Genomic DNA, 23075 nt, shown 5'->3' on the forward strand with positions numbered 1-23075 from the left:
GGACACGTAATGCGATTTGGAGATGACTGCTGAACTAGAGCCATTACCAACTGGATTCCACGGGACTTCAAAAGATTGCATGGCCACCCACCTATGTGATGGTCAGACTTCTTTATCAAGATTCTGAACTATCGGTTTGAGGCTGTTCGTATTCCTAGAATGAGTAGATGCCATTGGGCTACAGTAGCATGCGACAGGGACAAATAGAGACATTACTGACACCTGCTCGAGCAAATTGATGAATAACGGGATGTCAAGTGATCAAGTGATCAAGAAATCGACAACAAAAAGAGAGGAAAAAAGAAAAAAGAAAATAGTGCCTGTCAAGAGGCAGACTGGGGATAACGGAGGGTAACTTGGGACATTGGTGGAGAGAAGTGGACACTGTAAAAGGGGATTAGTGTTGGAAAATTGTTGACCTAAAACTCAATAATAAAACTCAGTAATTCATGGTGATTCAGTATTTTTATTTAAAGATAAAATTAATAAAATTAAAAGTGGATAACGTATTAGAACTCCAGATGTAAGTTTTCTTAACCTAAACACGAAAATACCTTAGAGAAATAACAAGAGACAAATGGAACTTGATTTCAGTGCAAAAGGTACTGACTTTAATGCAAAAAAGAGAAAATATGAGAAAAAAGAAAGCGACTTCAAAACAACCAGATTCCAGAAAAATGTCAATTAATTGTATCAGTAAGTTCACAAGCTGTCCATGACATGAACCAGTTCATTGAAAGCCATGTAATGGTAAGACAGATGAGAAAATAAACCCCAAACTTATGCTACATACAGAAGACCCACTTGAAATTTTGTGCTAAAAATTGGTCAAAGAGATCACTCAAAGAATTGACCATATGGTCAAAAGGCCCAGGCTTTATCTCTAGTACTGAATGGCTCCTGAGCACCACTGAGAATGATCCCTGAGCAGTGAATCAAATGCAGCTCTTGAGCCTTCAAGCAAGCAAACAAACAAACAAACCCACAGAAACAAAATAAAAAATTAGTCAAAATAAAATTTAAAAAACAATCAGAACGGCAGATGGTAGCCTAAGCAAACCAGGGAAGACAATGCTTATCTTAGATAAAATAGATTTCAAAAAGCAAAAGACAGTGATGGTTATTATATAATGACTAAGCAATCAATAAATCAAGAGAACTTTCTACTCAGTAATAGACATGCACTAAAAATAAACATCAACGACAAAGCCATAAGATTCACAAAAAAGGTGATAAAACTTAATAAATAATATTTACACAAAAGGGAATAAGTTACGATATATACAAGAGTAGAAAAGTTTATAAAATAATAGAAACAATAATTTATGCCAATAAACTAGAGAATCTGAGAAATATGGATACACTTTTAGAGCAATAAAATCATTTTAGAGTAATCAAATAAAATCATCACATGGAAAAGAAAACCTATACAGATAAAAAAATTTATTTATTTATTTTTTCTTTTTGGGTCACACCCGGCGATGCTCAGGGGTTACTTCTGGCTCATGCACTCAGGAATTACTCCTGACAGTGCTCGGGGGGACCATATGGGATGCTGGGAGTCGAACTCGGGTCGGTAGCGTGCAAGGCAAATGCCTTACCTGCTGTCCTATCGCTCCAGCCCCTAAAAAATTTTAAACCTTAATCAGTATTCCAAAAATACAAACCAAGGGCCGGAGCGATAGCACAGCGGGTAGGGTGTTTGCCTTGCTCGCGGCCGATCTGGGTTCAATCCCTGGCATCCCATATGGTCCCCCAAGCACCGCCAGGAGTAATTCCTGAGTGAAGAGCCACCCCTGAGCATCGCTGGGTGTGACCCAAAAAGCAAAAAAAAAAAAATACAAACCAAGGTCAGTTTGGTTTACTGGTCAGTTCTGTCAATTATTTTTAAATAATCCATTACAAATATCTCCCAAATTATTTTAAAAACTTGAGAAAAGGGGATTTATTCCAAAATTTTTTATGAGACCAACATTAACCTTATACCAAAACCTGAGAGAGATCTCAAAAAACAAAAAAGAGAAAGTACTCGTCTCTAATGAAATCTGTATTGCAAACCATGATGCCCAAAGTAGAGAGAGACAGAGAGTAATAAGAAAGGTGCCTGCCACAGAGACAGGGGGTAGGATGGGATGGGGGTAATGGGAGCAATACTGGGGACATTGGTGGTAGAAAATGTGCACTTGTGGATGGATGGGTGTTCAATCATGATATGACTGAAATTCAATAGTGAAAGCTTTGTAACTGTATCTCACCAGATTCAATAAAAAGAAAAACAAAATAGCTGTTAAGATTCTCTACAAAGTATTGTCAAACCAAGTTCAACAGTACGTAAAACGGTAATTATGACAATATGGAATTTATTCCAGGGACTCAAGGATGTTTCAACATACTCCAATTAATGTTATGCCTCACATTAACAAAAATCAGGATAAAAATCACATCACTGGGGACTGGAGAGATAGTACAGAGGTTAAGGCCCTTCTCTTCTATATACTACCCCCACTACAAAGTTCAATTCCTGGAATTGAGCTATGGAACTATGGTTCCCTGAGAACTACCAAGAGTGATCCCTGAGCACAGAGTAAGGAGTAAGTTCTGACTACCACTGGGTGTAGCCCAGAAAAAAAGCAGAAGGATCATATCAATAGATATAATAAAAGATGTTGAAATGAATCAATATCAACTTAAAATTTAAAAAACTTTCAGCAAAATGTAGCTAGATGGAATATACTTCAACATTGTAAAGTTAAGATAAAACACAGCTAACATCATATTGGTAGGCAAAAATCTGAAATCATTTCCTCTGAAATCAGAATTGCCTTCTAATCAAAATATTGGTTTTATCACTGTTATTACCCATGGTAGCTTGCCAGGCTTTGCTGTCCCTTAAAGTCTTTTTAAATCAAAATCTATGTTGTCTGATGGCTCCTCTGGCATTTCTAAGCAAACTGCTTGCATATAAAACAATTTTCCAGCCTTTGATTTTTGATCCTGATATTACCCTGAATGTTTAGATGTAAATTTTGTAGGTTGGGCTCAGTTTTCTGATTCATCTTCTCACTCTGTGTTCATTTATTGATGAGCCAGGCCATTATTCTAAGGCAGTCGAGATGGAAGAATTCATTGTCATCATTTGGTAAGTTATCTGTGTCTTTTACAGAAGGCCTATCAATGTCTGGAGTGGAATTACAGTGGATATGGTATTTGCCTTTCACGTCGCTGGCCTGGATTCGATTCCCAGCATCCCATATGATCTCCCATGAACTGCTAGGAATAATTCCTGAGGTAGTAGCCTTGAGTATCGGTGGGTGTGCCTCGCCCCTCAAAAAATGACAAAGATATCACATCAAAGTGGTGAGAATTGCATGTATGAGAAAGGATAGGAAAAGCCTATGCTAATAAGAGTGTGATGAAAAAGGGATGTTTCATGTATTTCTAGTTTGAATTTTGAATCCAAAAGGAGAGAGAGAGTAAAAGGGAATGTGCCCGCTACAGAGACAGGGGGTGATGGGGGTCAGGGAATTGGGTAGGGTTTTGATGGGAGGGTTACTGGGAACATTGATGATGGAGAATGGGCACTGGTGGAGGGATGGGTACTTGATCATTGTATGACTGAAATATAAGCACGAAAGTTTGTAAGTCTGTAACTGTACCTCACAGGGATTCATTCACTGTCACTGTCCTCCTGTTGTGCATGGATTTGCTTGAGCAGGCCCAGTAATATCTCGCCCACACGGTGATTCATCAAAAATTAAAAAAATAAAATAAAATGAAGAATAGTACTACAATGAACACAGAAGCACAGATGACTTGTTTGGTTTGTTTTTTGGGCCACATCTCAAGGCTTATTCCTGGCTCCATGATCAGGGATCTCTTCTCATGGGTTCAGAGGACCATTGGTGATCACTTAAAAAATTATTAATTGAGGTTCTGTGCATTATGGCACTGTTATTGATGGTTTTCCATGCACATGTTTTTAACATCATACCCACCTCCCTCCCCCAAGTACTCCAATGCCGTTCCTTTTCCACCACCCTTGCCAACTCAACAAATTGTGTAGAATGGTTCTCCTCTTTTGCTGCCTTTGGTTACCTTATTGTGTATTGTTAGGTACCACATATGGGTGAGGTCATTCTGTATCTATCTCTTTTGTTCTGATTGACTTTATTTGACATGATAGCCTCTAGTTATAACTATCTTCTTGTAGTAAATGGCATTATTTTCTTCTTTCTTATTTTGCATATTAAGTATACACACTACAGCTTCTAGATCCATTAACGTATAGTTGGGCATTTGGGGTGTTTTCATAACAGATAACTTTTTAAAATAGGATTTTGGGACCTTTGAGGTACATTCCACAAAACAGTATTAGAGGTTCATGTGGAAACTCAATATTTAGGGTTTTTGAGAAGTTTTTATATTCTGCAAAAAGGTTGAGTCAGCAGACATTCCCACAAGCAGGGCATGGAGGTTCCTTTATCCTCACATCAATTAGAACCTTGTTTGTTTTTGCTCTTTGTGAAATGTCCAATCTCACCGTTGTGAGGAGATATCTCATCTCAATGTTATTTTTGTTTGCATTTTCTTGATGATAAGTGATGCAGAATATTTTTCATACACCTACTTGCATATTTCTTTGAGTGGGTTTCTGTTTCATCTTCCCTCATTTTTTGATTGGGTAATTTAAAAATTTTACAAGTATTTTATATATCTTGACCTTTTGTCAGATGAGTTATGGGAATATATTTTCTCCCAGTGTGTTTATATTGTCTTTTTTATTCTAGTCACTGTTTCTTTTGCAATGCAAAATCTTCTTAGTTTTATGCAGTACCATATGATCAACTTTGAGTTCATTCGATTGGCCAGTGATAGTGAACCACAGATTCAATGTCATGAAGTTTTCTGCTGTGTTTCCAAAAATATAATTTTGGGGTTCAGGTCTGATATAGAAATCTTAGTACAGTGCTGGAGTGATAGAGGGTGCTTGTTTTGCATAGGGCAACCTATGGGTTCGATCATAGGCATCCCACTTGGTCCACTGACAGGAATGATCCCTGAACGCAGAGTAAGGAGTGAAGCCTAAGCACCACTAGATGAAGCTCTCCAGAAAAATAGATAAAAGAAAAAGATAATCTTTAATCTGTTTTAATTGACTTTTAACTTAATTAATTAATTAATATGGCTTTTTTTGGTCACAGCCAGCGATGCTCAGGGCTTCCTCCTGCTTCATATACTCAGGAATCACTCCTTGTGGTGCTCAGGGAACCATATGGGATGCCAGGGAATCGAATCAAGGTCGACCACATGCAAGGCAAACAACCTACCCACTATATTAATCTCTATACCCCTTAAGTGACTTTTGTGCATGATGTAGGAAACAGTTTAGAGTTTATCTTTCACATGCGACTGTCCAGTTTTTCTATGTACCTTTTGTTGGGGAGACTTTCTTTTCTCTACTTCACACTCTTTGCTCTTTTGTTTAAGATTAGCTGTCCATACACATGAACGTCTTGGCTACCAATTCTATTTCATACATCTGAAAGTATGTCTTTATTCCAGTGCCACACTATATTGATTACTCTAGTTCTATAGTATAACTTATTGTCAGGGGAAAGAAGATATTTTAAAAATATTTATTATTATTTCTATACTTTATTATTATCTTTTTAACTTTAAGACAACTAGGCCTAGGCCACTTTAATGTTTTGTGCAGTATCATATGCTTTTTCTCCTTGATGACTGCAGATATCAGCTTGGCCATAGTCACTGGTGGATTCCCTGACTGAGATGCAGTCTTTGTGAGTATAAGGAGCTACTTGTATAAGCAGCTGTCAAACCAGTAAGACTGCATTGATGCATCCATCATTTTCAGGATTATTGGTAACCTGGGCATATTTTCCCCAAATAACTTTGCCTCCCTGTGTGACAAGGCCCAACTTGCTGATGTTCACCTCGATGACAGTACCTTTGGTGAGAACACCCAGAGTAGTATAGAGTGGAGATGAGGGATTCTTCTTTACACCAAGTATTGACAAGCAAAAAGTGGCTTTCAGGTCAGGATGTGTTACATGGGCTTTTTTTAAACGTAAACCCATTAGTCTAATGAATCTTTCATATTTAGGTGGTTTTCGTATAAAGCCATCTTCAACAAAGCAGACTTTAGTAACCATCCTCTTCCATGCTTACTTCTTTCTCTTTCCTGTTTGAATAAATTTTAATACTTCTGTTTCTCCTTGGGCATGGACTTTGGGCAGAAGAACTTCCCATTTTCCTGCTTTCTCTTTTTGTTTTTGTTTACTCATATTGGAAAGTACTTTAGCTCGGTATTGTCTCTCTGTGTCCAGCAGATACTCAGGCATTGCTCCTTGTGGCCAGCAGGAAAGGGTGGCCTCCACTTTATCACTTTATTATTATTTTTAATTGAACCACTGTGAGATACAACTAGTTACAAAGTTTTCATGATCAGGTTCATTTTATTTATTGAATTACCGTGAGCTACAGTTAAAATTTTTCATGTTTGAGCTTCAGTGATACCATGATCGAACACCCATCCATCCACCAGTGCACATTTTCCAATACCAATGTCCCCAGTATCTCCCCTTTCCCAACCCTCCCCCTGCCTCTATGACAGACAATTTCCCCCATACACTCCCTCTACTTTTGGACATTATGGTTTGCAGTATAGATACTGAGAGGCTATCATATTTGGTCCTTTATCTATTTTCAGCACACATCTCCCAAACCAAACGATCCCTCCAACTATCATTGACTTAGTGATCCATTCTTTTTTCTAGCTACCTTCTCCCCAGCTCATGAGGCAGGCTTCCAACAATGGAGTAATATTCCTGGCCCTTGTGTCTACTGTACTTGGGTGTCAGACTCATATTATGTTATTTTATATTCCACAAATGAGTGCAGTCCTTCTATATCTGTCCTCTCTTTCAGATTCATTTCACGTAGCATGATATGCTCCATGACCATCCACTTATAAGGAAATTTCAGCACTTCAACTTACCTAACAGTTGCATAGTATTCCGTTGTGTAGATGTATCAAAGTTCCTTTAACCAGTCTCATGATCAGGTTTCAGTCATAAAATATTCCAACACCCATTCCTCCACCAGTGTACATTTCTCACCACCAATATCCCCCATGTTCCTCCTTTCTTCTACTTTCTTCTTTTACTTCTCCCTCCCCTCCCCTTCCTCCTCCTCCTCCTTCTCCTCCTCCTCCTCCTCCTTATTCTTCTTCTCCTTCTCCTTCTTCTCTTTCTCCTTCTCCTTCTCCTTCTCTCCCTTCCTTGGGGCATAATAATTTGCAATATGGACACTGAGAGGCCATGAAATTTGGTCCTTTCCCACTTTCAGCACAAATCTCCCATCCAGAGAGATCTCATTGAACCATCATTGTCGTAATTCCCCTTCTCTATCCCAACTTCCCTCTCTCCCAGCCCTTGTTGCAGGCTTCTAACTGTGGAACAATCTTCCTGGCCCTTGTTTCTAATGCCCTTGTGTGCTATATTCCACAAATAAGTGCATTCATTCTATGTCTGTCCCTCTCCTTTTGACTTATTTCACTCAGCATGGTACTTTCCATGTCCATCTATTTTTTTTTTATTTATTTATTGAATCACTGTGGGAAAGGTTACAAAGCTTTCAGGTTTAGGTCTCAGTCATGCAAATATCAAACACATTTCCCTTTACCAATACTTATTTTTTACCATGAAGAACCCCAATAAAACCCCACCCCCACCCCTCCCAGTCCCTGTGAGGCAGATGAATTCTAGTTAACACTCTATCTGCTTTGATTAGATTCATTGTTTCAATAAAAGATTCACCACTATTATTTAGAGTTTACCCCCCCCCCCCCAAATCAGACATGCTGAAAAAGCATTGTGAAGTGATTTGCTTTCTACAGCTGGGTTCAAGAATTAAATGTTGGTTTTGGATTTCTGCTATTTTACTTATTGACCCTGGAAGTATTTCTACTGAAAGTCAGATAGTTAAGAAATTGGTTTCTGTGCTCTGGAGTCGTGGCCGTGCTGGAGAGCCGCTCATGGGGGACAACTGGTGGCCTCGGTAGGGCGTGAAGGGCGGACCGAAATGCCCCCCTTCCCATGAGGTTTTAGTCGCCCCCACAGCCCCGGCTCATACCTGCTGTCCACAAGGCTCCCATGCGGCCGCCATCCTTCTTTCCAGAGAAGAGAGGGCGAATGGGGCAACACCCTTTCCCCTCCGGCAGACTTGATGACCTGGATTAACGCATAGTCCGTTCACTTTTCTGCTCCAAGCTGCTGGGTTCTGCATTAAGTCCTTGTGCTTCTGGGGCCGTGGCTGTGCTGGAGAGCCGCTCGCGGGGGGTAACTGGTGACCTCGGTAGGGCGTGAAGGACGGACCAGAACGCCCCCCTTCCCATGAGGTTTTAGTTGCCCCCACACCCCCGGCTCATACCTGCTGTCCACAAGGCTCCCATGCGGCCGCCATCTTTCTTTCCAGAGAAGAGAGGGCGAATGGGGCAACACCCTTTCCCCTCTGGGCAGACATGATGGCCTGGATTAACGCATAGTCCTTTCACTTTTCTGCTCCAAGCTGCTGGGTTCTGCATTAAGTCCTTGTGTTTCTGGGGCTGTGGCCGTGCTCCAAACTTAACTCTGATTTTCAGGGAGAAACATTGGGTGGTTTACTTCCCATTGATCACTTTGTATATAGAGAGGTGTCGGTTTTGAGGAAAAGTCCTAGTTCTCGCATACTCGAGCTGTGCTTGTAGAGGCTTCTGGTCACCGGGGTTCCATCTGGGGGAGGCGGGATGTGGTACCTACCCCATCTGGGACTTCCCGATGATCTCGGCTCTTTTTGGAACCTGTTTTTTTTTCCCACCGGGAGCTGTGGATCCCGCCCTCCATGTGGCCCTTCTCTTCGGCTGTATCCATGTCCATCTATTTATAAGCAAATTTCATGAATTCATTTTTTTTCTAACAGCTGCAAAATTTTCCATTATATAGATGTACCATAGTTTCTTTAACCAGTCGTCTATTCTCGGGCACTTGTGTTGTTTCCAGATTCTGGCTATTGTGAACAGTGTTGTAATGAACATAGAGCACAAATGTAATTACTGCTATGTGTTTTTCCACCTTGGAGGTATTCTGCCAGAAGTGGTATTACTGGGTCATATAGCCAACTCAATCCTAAAGAAAAAAAGGGTGGGAAAAATCAGGCACAATTTTATTTTGTGTCTGATCTTAGAAGAAAAGTTTTCAGTTTTTCACCACTGAGCATAATGTTCACTACGTGATCGTTCTAAGTCTCCTTAACTATATGGAGCTTTCACCTTCTGACTGTTGAGAGGTTGGGGTGGAGGCCTTTCATTTTCTCCACACAGCTCTGAGGATAGGACACAGTCCCACTGGCATCTCTGGGTCAGGAGTGTCTTTTTGTAGAATATGGCTAACCTCATGTATTTCAGCAGGTCAGAGTTCCAATGCAGCCTATCTGAAGCTGTTGGAATGGGGTACAGGTCCATGGGTATTTGTGGGTCTTGGATCATGGCTTGCAACTTAAAACTACCTTACTCATCTCCCTGAATCACACTGTTATATACCTAGCTGTTTAGTTTATCTTCACTTTTTCTACATGTCTTCAACATGGCGCTACCTGACACTATATGTCACTACCTACCTGTTACTACATCTACCATTTTTTGTCAAGTACGTAACTTTAAATTCCAAGGCTAAAGCCGCATCAAAATAGTAGTAAAATGAAGACTTATGTGCCCCTTTTTTAAACAGTTGTTAACTTATTTCTCTTTATTCCTCATTCCTATGTACCATTTTTTGAACCATTTAAAAGTAGTGTTAGGCCACAGATGTGGCTTAAGTAATAGAGCACATATTCAGCATGTGCAAAACATTGGGTTTGATCTCTGGGTTCTCATGTCCCTTGCCATCTCTGTTGGCATTGCCCAGGTCTCACAAAAGAACAACTGGGTGAATTTTCCATTATAAGGTTTGCTATAAGCATCATGAAAAATTGTATTAAACATAAATCCTAGATATCCATAAGAAAATTATAAACGCATAAAACACTTATCTTATATATCATCCATATTTGAATTGTATTAAGCATAAATCCTAGATATCCATAAGAATTATAAACACATAAAACACTTATATATCATCCATATTTGAATTTCCCAGTGATATCTGTAATTATCCTTGTAGCTTTTTTCCTTTTAAAAACTTTGTTTGTGGTGTTTTTTCAGCTGGATAGTCTGCAGGTCCATCAAGTAGCAGAAAATTACATGAGTTCAAGTGCTATTTCATTACTTACGTGTACCATAGAATCTTTATCCAGTCATAAGTTTTTTTAACACGTCGGTTGCTACAAAATTTGGGTATTGTGAACAGTGTTGCAATGAACATAGGAATGCAAAAGTATTTTCTGAAATGAGTTTTTTGGCCTTTGGAATAGATGTCAAGAAGTGTAAATGTTGGGTCATATGGAAACTCAATTTCTAGTCTTTAGAGAAGTGTTCTTATTGTTTTCCAAAAGGGTTGAGAGATTCAATGTTACCAGAGCAATAGATAGAGCTCTATTTTGCCCCAGATCCATGTAAACACTGGTTAAGTACATTCTCTGTGATGTGTGCAGACATCACTGGTGTGAAATTATTTCTTATTTTTCTTTTGATTTGAATTTACCTGGTGATAATAATGCAGAGCATCTTTTTCTTGTATCATTTAGTTACCTTTTTGTCTTCTTTGATGAAGACTGTTCATCACATCTGCCCTTTTTCTTGGACAGGGTTTGTTGTTTATTCTACATTATATGGTTGCCCATTATCAGATGAGTGGTGGGCAAATATTCTCTCCATATTTTTGTTCTGTTTATCATTTCCTTCTAATTTTGAATTTAAGCACTATTATTTCAAGGATGTTCACAATACACTTGTTTTAGGCATTCAATGTTCCAACACCAATCCCTCCCCCAGCGTGACCTTCCATCAATGTCCCCAATTTCCCATCCTCCAAGCCTGCCCTCTTAGCAGGCACAAACAAATTTAACTCATACTGCTTGTTACAACAAAATGGCAAATGGAATTATAAAAAGTATATCAGTAAAGGACAATCTGTGGTAATTGCTATATCTCACAATGATGCTACTAAACACATTGTATGAGGATTTGCTGAGCTGGTTGTTGCTAGTTGAGACTTCTGTGTTACAATTTTCACTCATTGAGCACGGTGGAATCCTATGCAATTCTCCCATCAAATTTACAGTGCTCATACTGGACTGTCAGAACTATGAAAATTGGAATTGTCATGAAGCCTCATATATGGTTGCACTGTCCAGGACCTGGGGCAATTTGGTGCTTTGCAGATTGATGTTCAGTTGTGTAGATGCATCGTTTCTATACGTTTCTATACTAGAGGATTGTGGATGTTGATGTGGATGTGGATTGCTGAGGCTTCCAACAGGGAGAGGAATCTTCCCTCCCTCATTCTGATAAGGCCCTAGTGTTCTTAGTCAGGAATCTGGTATATTTGAGACGATTCAGCTCCTTAGTGTTCTTTTTCCTTGCTCATAATTCTTTTGTGGGAAAGAAATTTCTTTGATGTACTACCATATGTTTACTTTTGCTTTTGTTTGTTTGTTTGGCCAGGGACACTAAGTCATTGATAAAACTTCTAGATTTAATATCACTATTGTACCTATGTATTCTCAAGGGGTGGAGCGATAACACAATGGGTAGGGAGTTTGACTTGCACATGGCCGACCAGGGCTTGATTCCTCCATCCCTCTTGGAGAGCCCTGAAAGCTACCAAGAGTATCCTGCCTGTATGGCAGAGACTGACACACTACCCGTGGCGTATTGATATGCCAAAAAACAGTAACAACAAGTCCCACAATGGAGATGTTACTGGTGCCTACTGGAGCAAATAGGTGAACAACAGGAGGAGAGTGCTACAGTGCTACATTCTCAATATCATTTACGGGTACATGTCTGATATTGTGGTATTTAATGCATTTTGAATGGATTTTGTGCATGGTGTTAGAAAGGGGTCTAATTTAATGTTTTGCATGCGTCCAGCTAGTTTTCCCAGGGCTATTTCAAGATAATAATGCCATCCTTAACAAGACGACAACGAGTATAATCCTTAATGTTGTAAAACGGAAGGAATTCCCTCTGAAACAAAGCACAAAACATGGATGCCCACTCTTTCCACTTCTATTTAACATAGCTTTAGAAGTCGTGGCTATAGCAAGCAGTCAAGAAAAATGAATCATGGCCTGATGTTGAGATCTTTAATCCATTTTGATCTGACATTTGTGCATGGTGTTAGGTCGAGGTCTAAGCCGGTTTTTTGCATGTGGTTGTCCAGTTATGCCAACACCATTTATTGAAGAAGCTTTCCTTGCTCCACTTTACATTTCTTGCTTCTTTATCAAAAATTAGATGTTCATACATTTGGGGTTGTGTGTACGAATATTCCATCCTGTTCCATTGGTCTACGGACCTGCCTTTGTTCCAGTATCATGCTGTTGTAATTATTACCACTTTGTAGTAGAGTTTGAGGTCGGAGAGGGTAATGCATACCCATGTCTTTTTCCCAAGAATTACTTTAGCTATTCGTGGGTGTTTGTTTTTCCATATGAATTTCAGGAGTGCTTGATCTATTTCTTTGAAAAATTTCATGGGTATCCTTATAGGGATTGCATTGAATCTGTATAATGCTTTGGGGAGTATTGCCATTTTGACAATGTTAATTCTTCTTATCCATGAGCAGGGGATATGTTTCCATTTCCTCGTGTCGTCTTTTATTTCATGGAGTAGCGTTTTGTAGTATTCATTGTAGAGGTCCTTTACCTCTTTAGTCAGGCTGATTCCGAGGTATTTGATTTTCTGAGGCACGACTGTGAACGGGATTATTTTTTTCCTGTCACTTTCTTCTGTCTCATTATTTGGGTATGGGAAGGCTATGCATTTGGGTATGGGAAGGCCATACATTTCTGGGCATTAATTTTATAGCCTGCAACTTTACTATACGAGTCTATTGTTTCTAGGAGTTTCTTGGTAGAGGATTTAGGGTTCTCGGGGCCTGGAGCGATAGCACAGCGGTAGGGCGTTCGCCTTACAAGCGGCCAACATGGCCGACCTGAGTTCGATTCCTCCGCCCCTCTCGGAGAGCCCGGCAAGCTACCGAGAGTATTTGATATGCCAGACACAGTAACAACAAAGTCTCCAATGGAGACGTTACTGGGCCCGCTCGAGCAAATCGACGATCAACGGGAGGGCCTTTACCTTACCTTTACCTATCATCTGCAAATAGTTAGAGCTTGATTTCTTCCCTTCCTATCTGGATGCCTTTAATGTCTTTTTCTTGCCTAATCACTATTTTAAGTACTTCCAGTACTATATTGAACAGAAGTGGTGAGAGTAGTCATCCTTGTCTTGTCCCTATTATCTTGAGGGAAGGCCCTTAGTTTTTCCCCATTGAGGATAATGCTTGCCATGGGTTTGTCATAGTTGGTTTTGACTATCTTGAGGAAAGTTCCTTCAAAACCCATTTTGGTGAGAGTTTTCATCATAAACGGGTGCTGCATCTTGTCGAATGCTTTCTGCGTCTATTGATACGATCATATGGTTTTTATCTTTACTTTTGTTGATATAATGGATTATGTTGATTGATTTCCGAATGTTAAACCATCCTTGCATCGCCGGGATGAATCCCACTTGGTTGGTGATCTTTTTGATGAGTTGTTGTATTCTATTTGCTAATATTTTGTTGAGGACCTTCGCATTCGTGTTCATCAGGGATAATGGCCTATAGTTTTCTTTGTTGGTGTTGTCTTTGTTTGCTTTTGGTATTAGGGAGACATGTGCCTCATAGAAGCTGTTTGGGAAAGTTCCTGTTTTTCAAAATTCATAAGATACATCGAAGACAAGGTTGGCAAAACCCTCCACGATATTGAGGCTAACGGTATCTTCAAAGACGACACTCCACTGACCAACCAAGTGTAATTAGGGATAAACAAACAAATGGGACCATCTTAAATTAAGAGACTTCTGCACCTCAAAAGATATAGTGACCAGAATACAAAGACCATCTACAGAATGACAAAGGATATTCACCCAATACCCATCTGATAATAGATTGATATCAAGGATATGCAAAAACTGGTTGAACTCCACAAGAAGAAAACATACAACCCCATCAAAACTGGGTTAATGAAATGAACAGAAACTTTCTCAAAGAAGAAATCCGAATGGTTAAAAGGCACATGAGAAAATGCACTACATCACTAATCATCAGGGAGATGCAGATCAAAACAACAATGATATATCACCTCACACCCCAGAGTCTGGCCCACATCCAAAAGAACAGGGGCAACCAGTGTTAGTGCAGATGTGGCAAGAAAGGGACCCTCCTTCACTGCTGGTGGGAATGCCGACAGGTACAGCCCTTTCGGAAAAAACATATGAACGATTCTCAAAAATTAGAAATTGAGCTCCCATTTGACTCAGCAATTCCACTCCTGAGAATATATCTTGGAGAGGCAAAAAAGTATATCCGAATTGACATCTGCACTTCTATGTTCATTGCTGCACTGTTCACAATAGCCAAAATCTGGAAAAAACCCAAGTGCCTGAGAACAGATGACTGGTTAAAGAAACTTTGGTACATCTATACAATGGAGTACTATGCAGCTGTTAGAAAAGACGAAGTCATGAACTTTACACACAAGTGGTACCACATGGAAAGTATCATTCTAAGAGAAATGTGTCATAAAGAGAGGGGGCAGACATAGATTGTATTCATCTAGGGAATATAAAGTAACAAAATAGGAGACTAACATCCTAGAATAGTCGAGATAAGTTACAGGAGTTTTACTCCATGTCTTGAAGGCCAGCCGTACATGCTAGGGGAAAGGGCAGCTCAGACAGAGAAAGGAACACCAAGTAAAGATTTTTGGGAGGATTCTCCCAGGATGGGAGATGCATGCTGAAAGTATAATATAGACTGAACATGTTTGCGACTCAATGCCTCTTTTGCAAACCTCAGAATCCAAAAGGATAGAGAGAACAAAAGGGAATGCCCTCCACATATGCAGGGTGGGATGGGGGTATGGAAGGGGTGGGAGGGTTACTGGAATCATTGGTGGTGGAGAATGGGCACTGGTGGAGGGATGGGTACTTGATCATTGTATAACTGAAATCCAGCTACAAAATCTTGTAAGGTCAACAACTGTACCTCATGATGTTTCACTAATAAAAAAAAGAAAAATGAACCAAAGAATCCCATTGGAAAAGAAGGACTCAAATTATGACTCTTTGAAGATGACATGTTGATAAAAATAAAAGAGTATAAATCCACAAAAATCACCTAGAAACAATAAACCAATACAGCAAAGTCGTTACCTACAAAATCAATACAGAAAAGTCAGTTGCATTCTAATATGCAAAGAGTGAATTAGAAAAGAAAGTGTTCAAGGACTCTATCCCATTTAAAATAGAATCTCAAATATCAAGTATTTAAGAATCAGCTTAACAAAAGATGTTGGAGATTGAATATATGTTCATTTTAAATCACTTTAAATCATAAGTTTATATCGAATCAGAAAAGAACACAAATAGCCAAAGACACAATGAAAAATTTTTTTAAATTCAAGTTATTTTATTACCTAATTGGAAACTGTATTTTAAAGTTATAGTGGTGGTCAAAATTGCATGGTGGTGGAATAAAGATAAACCCTCTAAACATTGGTCATTTTTGAACACCCTATGACAAATTCCCATATATGTGGGCAGTTAATCTTCGATACAAATGCTGAGAACATAAAACAGAGTATAGATAGCCTCTATAACAAATGGTGGTTGGAAAATTGAATAAATACTTGTAAGAACTTAAAGATGCATCTATATTTCACATCTCACACTAAAGTCTATTCAATGTGGATCAAAGACCTTGAGATTTGAATAGAAGCTATAAAGTACATCGAAAAAAATATCGTAGAAGATCTCAAGATTTGGACCTCAAAGTTGCCTTCAATGACTGAATACTACTGGAAAAGGCAAACATAAAAATAAACAAATGGGACTACATAAAGTTAAACAGATTCTGCATTGCAAAAGAAACAAGGACTAAAACTAAAAGGCAATATATGAATGGGAAAATATTTCCTTTTTATTACATTAGTAAAGGATTATCCATTAAGAGACACACAAATAAATCTCGGAACAGAGTGGCCCATGGCAGAAATGCCTCTGGACTTCGCATTAGGTCAACTTCTCCGGGCCACCCCGGACAGGAGCAGGTGTCATTCCTCCTCCTGTTCCCCAAGAAGCCCGGTGGCCGTCATATTCCAGAACTTAGTGGAGGTCGGGACAGCAGTGACAACACACGCCAGGCCTCTCCGGAAAGGGGAGAGCCTGTCCTTCTCCTCACTCACCCCAACTGGACCCTGAGATTATGTTCACGAACGCCCCCCAGCTACTTAATAAGCTCCTTAACGGACATGATCCCAGAGACACACAAACGAATCTTGGAACAAAGTGCCTCTTGGTAGAAATCTCTCCAGACCCTAATTATTAAAATTTTAGAATTCCAAGACTGTGTGACCGCAAGAGTGGCCATGTAACATCATATGGTACTCATAACCAGCAATACAAAACAAACTCTCTAACGTTGCCTTTTTGGCACGTCTGAGTGTTGGGGAAAAATTCCAAATAATAATGGTGGGACTAGTGTTGAAATATGGAATATAATCAAAGTAGAGAGAGAATGATGTGGAAATTTTCTGCCACACAGAAAGGGGTAGGCGTGAGATGGGGGTATACAGGGGTTTTTAGAGGTGAAGAATGTGCACTGGTGAAGGGATGGGTGTTCAACCATTGTATGACCAAGACTCAAACATGAAGGCTTTGTAACTGTTCTCACGGCCATTCAATAAATAAAGTTTTTATAAAGGGTTATCCATTAGCTAGCACTGTAGAACTGTCCTCCTATTGTTCATCGATTTGCTCGACTGGGCACCAGTAACGTCTTCATTGTGAGACTTGTTACTGTTTTTGACATATGGAATGCGCCATAAGGTGCTTGCCAGTTTCTTTCATGCAGCTGGGATACTCTTGGTAGCTTGCCGGGCTCTCCGAGAGGGACGGAGGAATTCTAATTTATCCATTTATCTAATTTATCCATTAGATAAAGAGTTATTTTCCAGTATATATAAAGTACTAACAAAGGTCAACAAAAAATTTAAAAACCCTATCAATAAATGGGGAGAGGGAATGAATGGACCACAGAGGAAGACAGGCGAATGGTCAGTAGACACATGAAAAAATGCTCAGCATCAAATATAATCAGAGAAATCTAAATCAAGACAACAATATGATACCATCTCACACCCATGACACATATGCGAAACATTAGGAAAAATATATGTTGGTAAGGATGTGGTGAAAAAAGAACTCTCATCCACTACTAGTAGGAATATTGTCTGGTAGAACCTCTGAGGTAAACAGTATGGAGAGTTCTCAGTAAACTCAGAATTGAACTGCGATATTACCCAGCTATTCCACTTTTGGTTGTCTACCACAAAAACACTCTCAGAACTACATAAGATAATTTCAGTCCTCTTCACAATGGCCAGAATCTGGAAACAACCCAAATGCCTGAGGATAGATGTTTGGTTAAAAAAAACTTTGGTACATCTACACAATGCAATACTATGCAGCTGTTAGAAAAGATGAAGTCATGAAATTTGCTTATAAGTGGATGGTCATGGAGCATATCGTGCTAAGTGAAATGAGTCAGAAAGAGAGGACAGGCATAGAAGGACTACACTCATTTGTGGAATATAAAATAACATATTATGAGACTGACACCCAAGGACAGTAGACAAAAGGGCCAGGAATATTACTCCATAGTTGGAAGCCTGCCTCATGAGCTGGGGGAGAAGGTAGCTAGAAAAGAGAAGGGATCATTCAGACAATGATTGTTGGAGGGATCATTTGGGATGGGAGATATGTGTTGATAGTATATAAAGAACCAAACATGATAGCATCTCAGTATCTATATTGCAAACCATAATGCGCAAAAGTAGAGGGAGAGTATGGGGGAAATTGTCTGTCATAGAGGCAGGGGGATGGTTGGGAAGGGGGGGATACTGGGGACATTAGTGTTGGAAAATGTGCACTGGTGGAGGAATGGGTGCTCGATTATTGTATCACTGAAGCTCGAACATGAAAGGTTTGTAACTGTAGCTCACTGTGATTCAATTTTAAAAAATTTTAAAAAGAAATACATTTGCATACCATGAGTCATTGCTGCACTCAGTACAATAGCTAAGATATGGAATCAAACTGAATGTCCAATGATACATGAATGGATTATGAAGGTACAGTGTGTGTACACAATGAGATGTTACACAGTTATAAGGAACAATGAAATCATGTGATTTGCTGTAGCCTAGTTGGAATTGAATAATATTATGTTGAATTAAGTAACCCAGAAGAAGAAAGGCAATAACAGGATGATCTGATTTATCTGTGGTATATAGAATGCTGAATAATAAAATGTACTATATTAAACGGTGTTGCCTATATCACCCTTGACTCTATTGTTTATAGAGAATGACAGAAAAGTAAATAAACCAAGAGAGGAAGAAGAGAATGGGCTGTATTGAATAAATAGTCAACTGGGTTTCAGTTTTATTGCCAATATGAGTGAGCTGTAGAGCCATATCCCCAAAATACAGACTCAACAAAACTGAAAACATGAGCTTTTCATGTTTTAAACCTCTGAAAGTATCAACATCTGAAACTTTGTAATGCGTTTCCCAAGTTCACATGGGGGGGGGGGGGTAGGGTGCGGATGGGATTGGGAAGGGAATGTGTAAACACTGGTGGAGGGAAATTGACGCTGTTGGTGGGATTGATGTTGAAATATTATATCCCTCAAATTCAACTATCAATAACTTTGTAAATCACAGTTATTTAATAAAAAGTGACAAAAATTCTCTATCTTCTTTTGCACTATCTGCATATAGAAAAGTCTTGGTTTCCTGCACATCAACTTTGTAAGCGGGTGCATTATTGTGTAAGTGTATTGATTCTAGGAGCTTATTTTCAGAATTTTAAGGTTTCTAGATACAGTATCACTTCATGTGTAAATCACAAGAGTTTTATTTCTTTACTAATATATTTGTCTTTGGTTTGTGGTAAATGGCTTTATCTATGTTAAGGAAAGTTCCTTCTACCTCCATTTTATTGATAGTTTTTTAAATATATCATGAATTGGTTCTCGGTCTTAAATGATTTCTATGCATTTATAAATATTACATATATATATTCATTTTGGGGCCACAGTAGCAATATTACTCCTGGCTATTGAGCTCAGGAATCTCTCCTAACGGTGCACAGGAGACCATGTGTGATACAAGGGATCAAACACAGGTTGGCTGTATGCAGGGCAAATACCTTACCTACTGTACTATCTCTCAGACCCCTGAACATATGATTTTTATTTTTCCTTGGTGTATTAGTAATGACTGACATGTGTATATTAAACCATTGTTTTTCATTCACAGGATAAATCATACTTGGTCATGGTGTATGGCCTTTGTAATGTACTGTTGAATTCAATTTGCTAATATTTTGTTAAGAATCTTTCCATCTGTGTTCACCAAGGATATAGGTCTATTATTTTCTTTGCATATTTGATGTCTATGTCTGATTTTCATATCAGGGTTATTATAAAATATCTTAAAGGAGTATGGCTGTTTCATCAGTTATTTTGAAAGATCCTGTAAAAATCGGAAGTATGAAACTTAATCCTATAATATGTTCTTCCCTACATGGGAAGTTTCTTTTCCTTTCTCTACTACATTCCAATATACCTTTCTACTTTAAAAAAATTGGGAGTATGTCTTCTTTTTTAAAATTTTTTTATTAGTGAAACACCATGAGGTACAGTTGTAGGCATAAATTTTTGTGCTTGGGTTTCCATTGTACGATGATCGGGTACCCATCCCACCACCAGTGCCCATTTTCCACCACAACTGATCCCAGTACCCCTCCCACCTCCCTTATTCCCCCACCCCACTCTGCCTCTGTGGTATGGCACTCCCTTTTGCTCTCTCTCTCCTTTTGGGTGCTGTGGCCTGCAAAAGAGGCATCGAGTGGCAACATGTTCGGTCTAGAGTCTAGTCTCAGTATGCTTCTCCTACCTGGGGGGATCCTTCCAATACCACCCATTTGGTGCTCCCTTCTACATCTGGGCTGCCTTTACCCTTAGAGTGTGAAGCTGGCCTCCAAGCCATGGAGTAAACCTCCTGGTATTTATCTCAGCTATTCTTGTGTGTTAGTCTCCTATTTTGTTACTTTATGTTCCCCAGATGAATGCAATCTTTCTATGTCTATCCCTCTCTTTCTGACTCATTTCGCTTAGCATGATATTTTCCATGTAGTACCACTTGTATGTAAATTTCGTGACTTCGTCTTTTCTAACAGCTACATAGTACTCCATTGTGTAAATGTACCAAAGTTTCTTTAACCAGTCATCTGTTCTCGGGCACACAGGTTTTTTCCAGATTCTGACTATGATATGCCTTGGAGTATTTTTATTAGTGTCTGTTTTACCTGGAACCCTTTTGGCTCCTTAGATCTGTATGTCTGCATTCTTTAAACTCTGGGAACTTTTCAGCAATGATTTCATTGACTGTGGCTTTTTCACTGGGGTTGCCTCCTTGCCCTTCTGGTTCTCCAATGATTCTAATGTTGTTCCTCTTGGCGTCATCCCCTGGGTCTCTGATTCTCCTTAGAGCCATTTTGAGATCTTTTGCCATTGCTTGTTTTTCCCTATGGGATTTCTGTTGCTCATCTGCAAGTTCACCGATCTAGTCTTCAGCTGAACTCATCCTATTGCTAAGGGCACTTTCTGAGTTTTTAATTTCATCTACCAAATCCTTTATCTTTGACACTACTTTTTGTACCTTTTTTGTTTCTGCTCTCATTTCTTTCTGTATTTTCTCGGCTAACCGTTCTATTGTTTCTTTCATGCCTTCTTTTATTTTTCTGGATATCTCTTCCATTGATTCTTTGAGTAGGTCCTTGAACATCCTCTGCATTTTGTCGCATAATTCTTTATCAGAGAGAGCATATTTGTAGGTGACCCCGGTTGAGGGTTCGGGAATCTTTTCTTCATTTTCACCTTGTAGTGAAGATTTGCATTGTTTCTTCATGTTGTTTTGTTTGCCTAGTGGTAAAACCCTGGAATTCACTAGCACTGATCACTCTTATTGTGGGAAAAGATTCTGGATAAGGCCGGTAGATGGTGGACATCCTTCTCTCTTTCTAGGGTATGAGCATCTTTACTGGCATTTTTTTCTCTGGCTTATGTCGGACTTCTAGTGAAGGTTTGCAGAAGGTGTTCTTTTAGTATTAGGTTTATACAGCTTCTATTGCGTATTGGTCTTTTGTTAGAATTGGAGTAGGCCAGTGGATTGTTATTGTATTGTAGTGTAGGTGGCCGGAATTTTTCCCCAAGGAATTAAATGGCAAGGGCTGGGGTGAGGGTCCAGAGTGCTGGTGGTGGGAAATTTAACTGTGGCTGTGTAAGCGGCTGCCTGTTCGAGAGAAGGCTACGCCCACTTTTGGGGAAACCACGCCCCTACAGTAATGACCATGCCCCCAGCCAGTTCAGATGCTGGTCCACAGACCTGTTGGTGGGGGGGCGGGGGGGGGGGGGGTCGACGATTACATGGATCGGCACTCCCTGTGGAAGTGGCTAGAGCTGCTGGAGATGTCCCTGTCCGGGAGCCCGGTGTGGCGGCTCGGTTTCTGGGTCCTGAGTTGAGTTTGGGTGGGGAGTGCGTGCCAGTGGTACCTGTTGTGGGGGGGAGCGGCAGTTACATTAACAGGCGCTCCCTGCGGAAGTGGCTGGAGCTGCTGGAGGTGCCCCTGCCCGGGACCCGTTAGTGGCAGCTGGTTTTCTGAGTCCCGGGTTCGTATGTCTTCTTTAAAAGTTAAAAACTCACTAATAGTTACATCTGGGTGAGGACTTCTGATTTGGGGAGACTTTTGATTACTCTTTCAGTTTTCTTAAATGTAATTGGCTTGTTAGAGTGCTCTTTTTCCTCTAAATTCTATGTTGGGAAATTCTAGGAGTGATCTAGAACAGTGACAGTGACAGTGATCTATGTTGGGAAATTCTAGGAGCCAGAAAATGTGTCCATTTCTTCTAGCTCCTCCAGTTTCATAGCAAAAAATTGTCAAAATAGTCCATAATGATCTTTTTAATCCTTTAAATTTTTGTGGAATCTGTTGTGGTATCTCCCTTTTCATTTCGGATTCAAGTTTACAAGAGTTTCCTCTTTCTGTGTGAGTCTTAGTAATTTTTTATCAATCTTGTTTACTCTTTCAAAGAAACATCTCCTGGTTTCATTGATATTCTCAACTTTTTTTTGTCAATTCCTATTTTATTAATTTCTTCTCTAAGTTTTTAAATTCATTATGCTTTCTTTGGTTCTGTTTGGTTGGTCTTTTTCTAGTTGTTTAAACTGTGATGTTCGGTTCTTTTCCTACTTCCTAATGAATGCTTGTCTATGAACTTTCCTCTTCACTTTTGTCATGTCTCATTTGATCTGGTATCCTGTAAATTCTCATTTGTTTCCAGTAATCATTTGTTTTCATCTTTAATGCACTGCTTATTCAGTAGTAAGTTAGTTAATTTCCAGTTGCTTGAGATTTCCCCATATTTCTATGATTCATTTCTATTTTCAAACCACTGTGGTCTGAGACACTAGTTCATATGATTTATACCCTCTTAATTTTAGTGGATAAGTTTTGTGATCCAGTATGTGGTTTCTCTTGGAGAACTTTTCCCACGTATAATGGAAAAGTATGTGCATTCAACTTTTGGAGGATGAAGTATCCTATATGTTTACTAGGCCTATTCCTTCAAGTGCAATGATTTCTGCCTACTTGATCTATCTAGAGGTGATAGGACTTTGTTAAAATACCCTCATGCCATTGTGTTATAGTCAGTAATTTCTTTCAGGTTTATTAGAAATTGTGT

At 39.4% G+C, this 23075-nt stretch overlaps 1 protein-coding gene and 1 pseudogene across 1 annotated transcript in view; both read right to left on the reverse strand.

Moving 5' to 3' along the window:
- The window catches only part of KLF8 (KLF transcription factor 8), a 265628-nt gene that overhangs the window by 104657 nt on the left and 137896 nt on the right, over window positions 1–23075 (reverse strand). The gene's annotated exons all lie outside the window — the stretch shown is intronic.
- Window positions 5720–9520, reverse strand: LOC130038132 (ribosome biogenesis protein NSA2 homolog; annotated as a pseudogene).

This window comes from Sorex fumeus, unplaced genomic scaffold (genome assembly GCF_029834395.1).
Source record: "Sorex fumeus unplaced genomic scaffold, SorFum_2.1 ptg000073l, whole genome shotgun sequence".
Classification (NCBI taxonomy): domain Eukaryota; kingdom Metazoa; phylum Chordata; class Mammalia; order Eulipotyphla; family Soricidae; genus Sorex; species Sorex fumeus.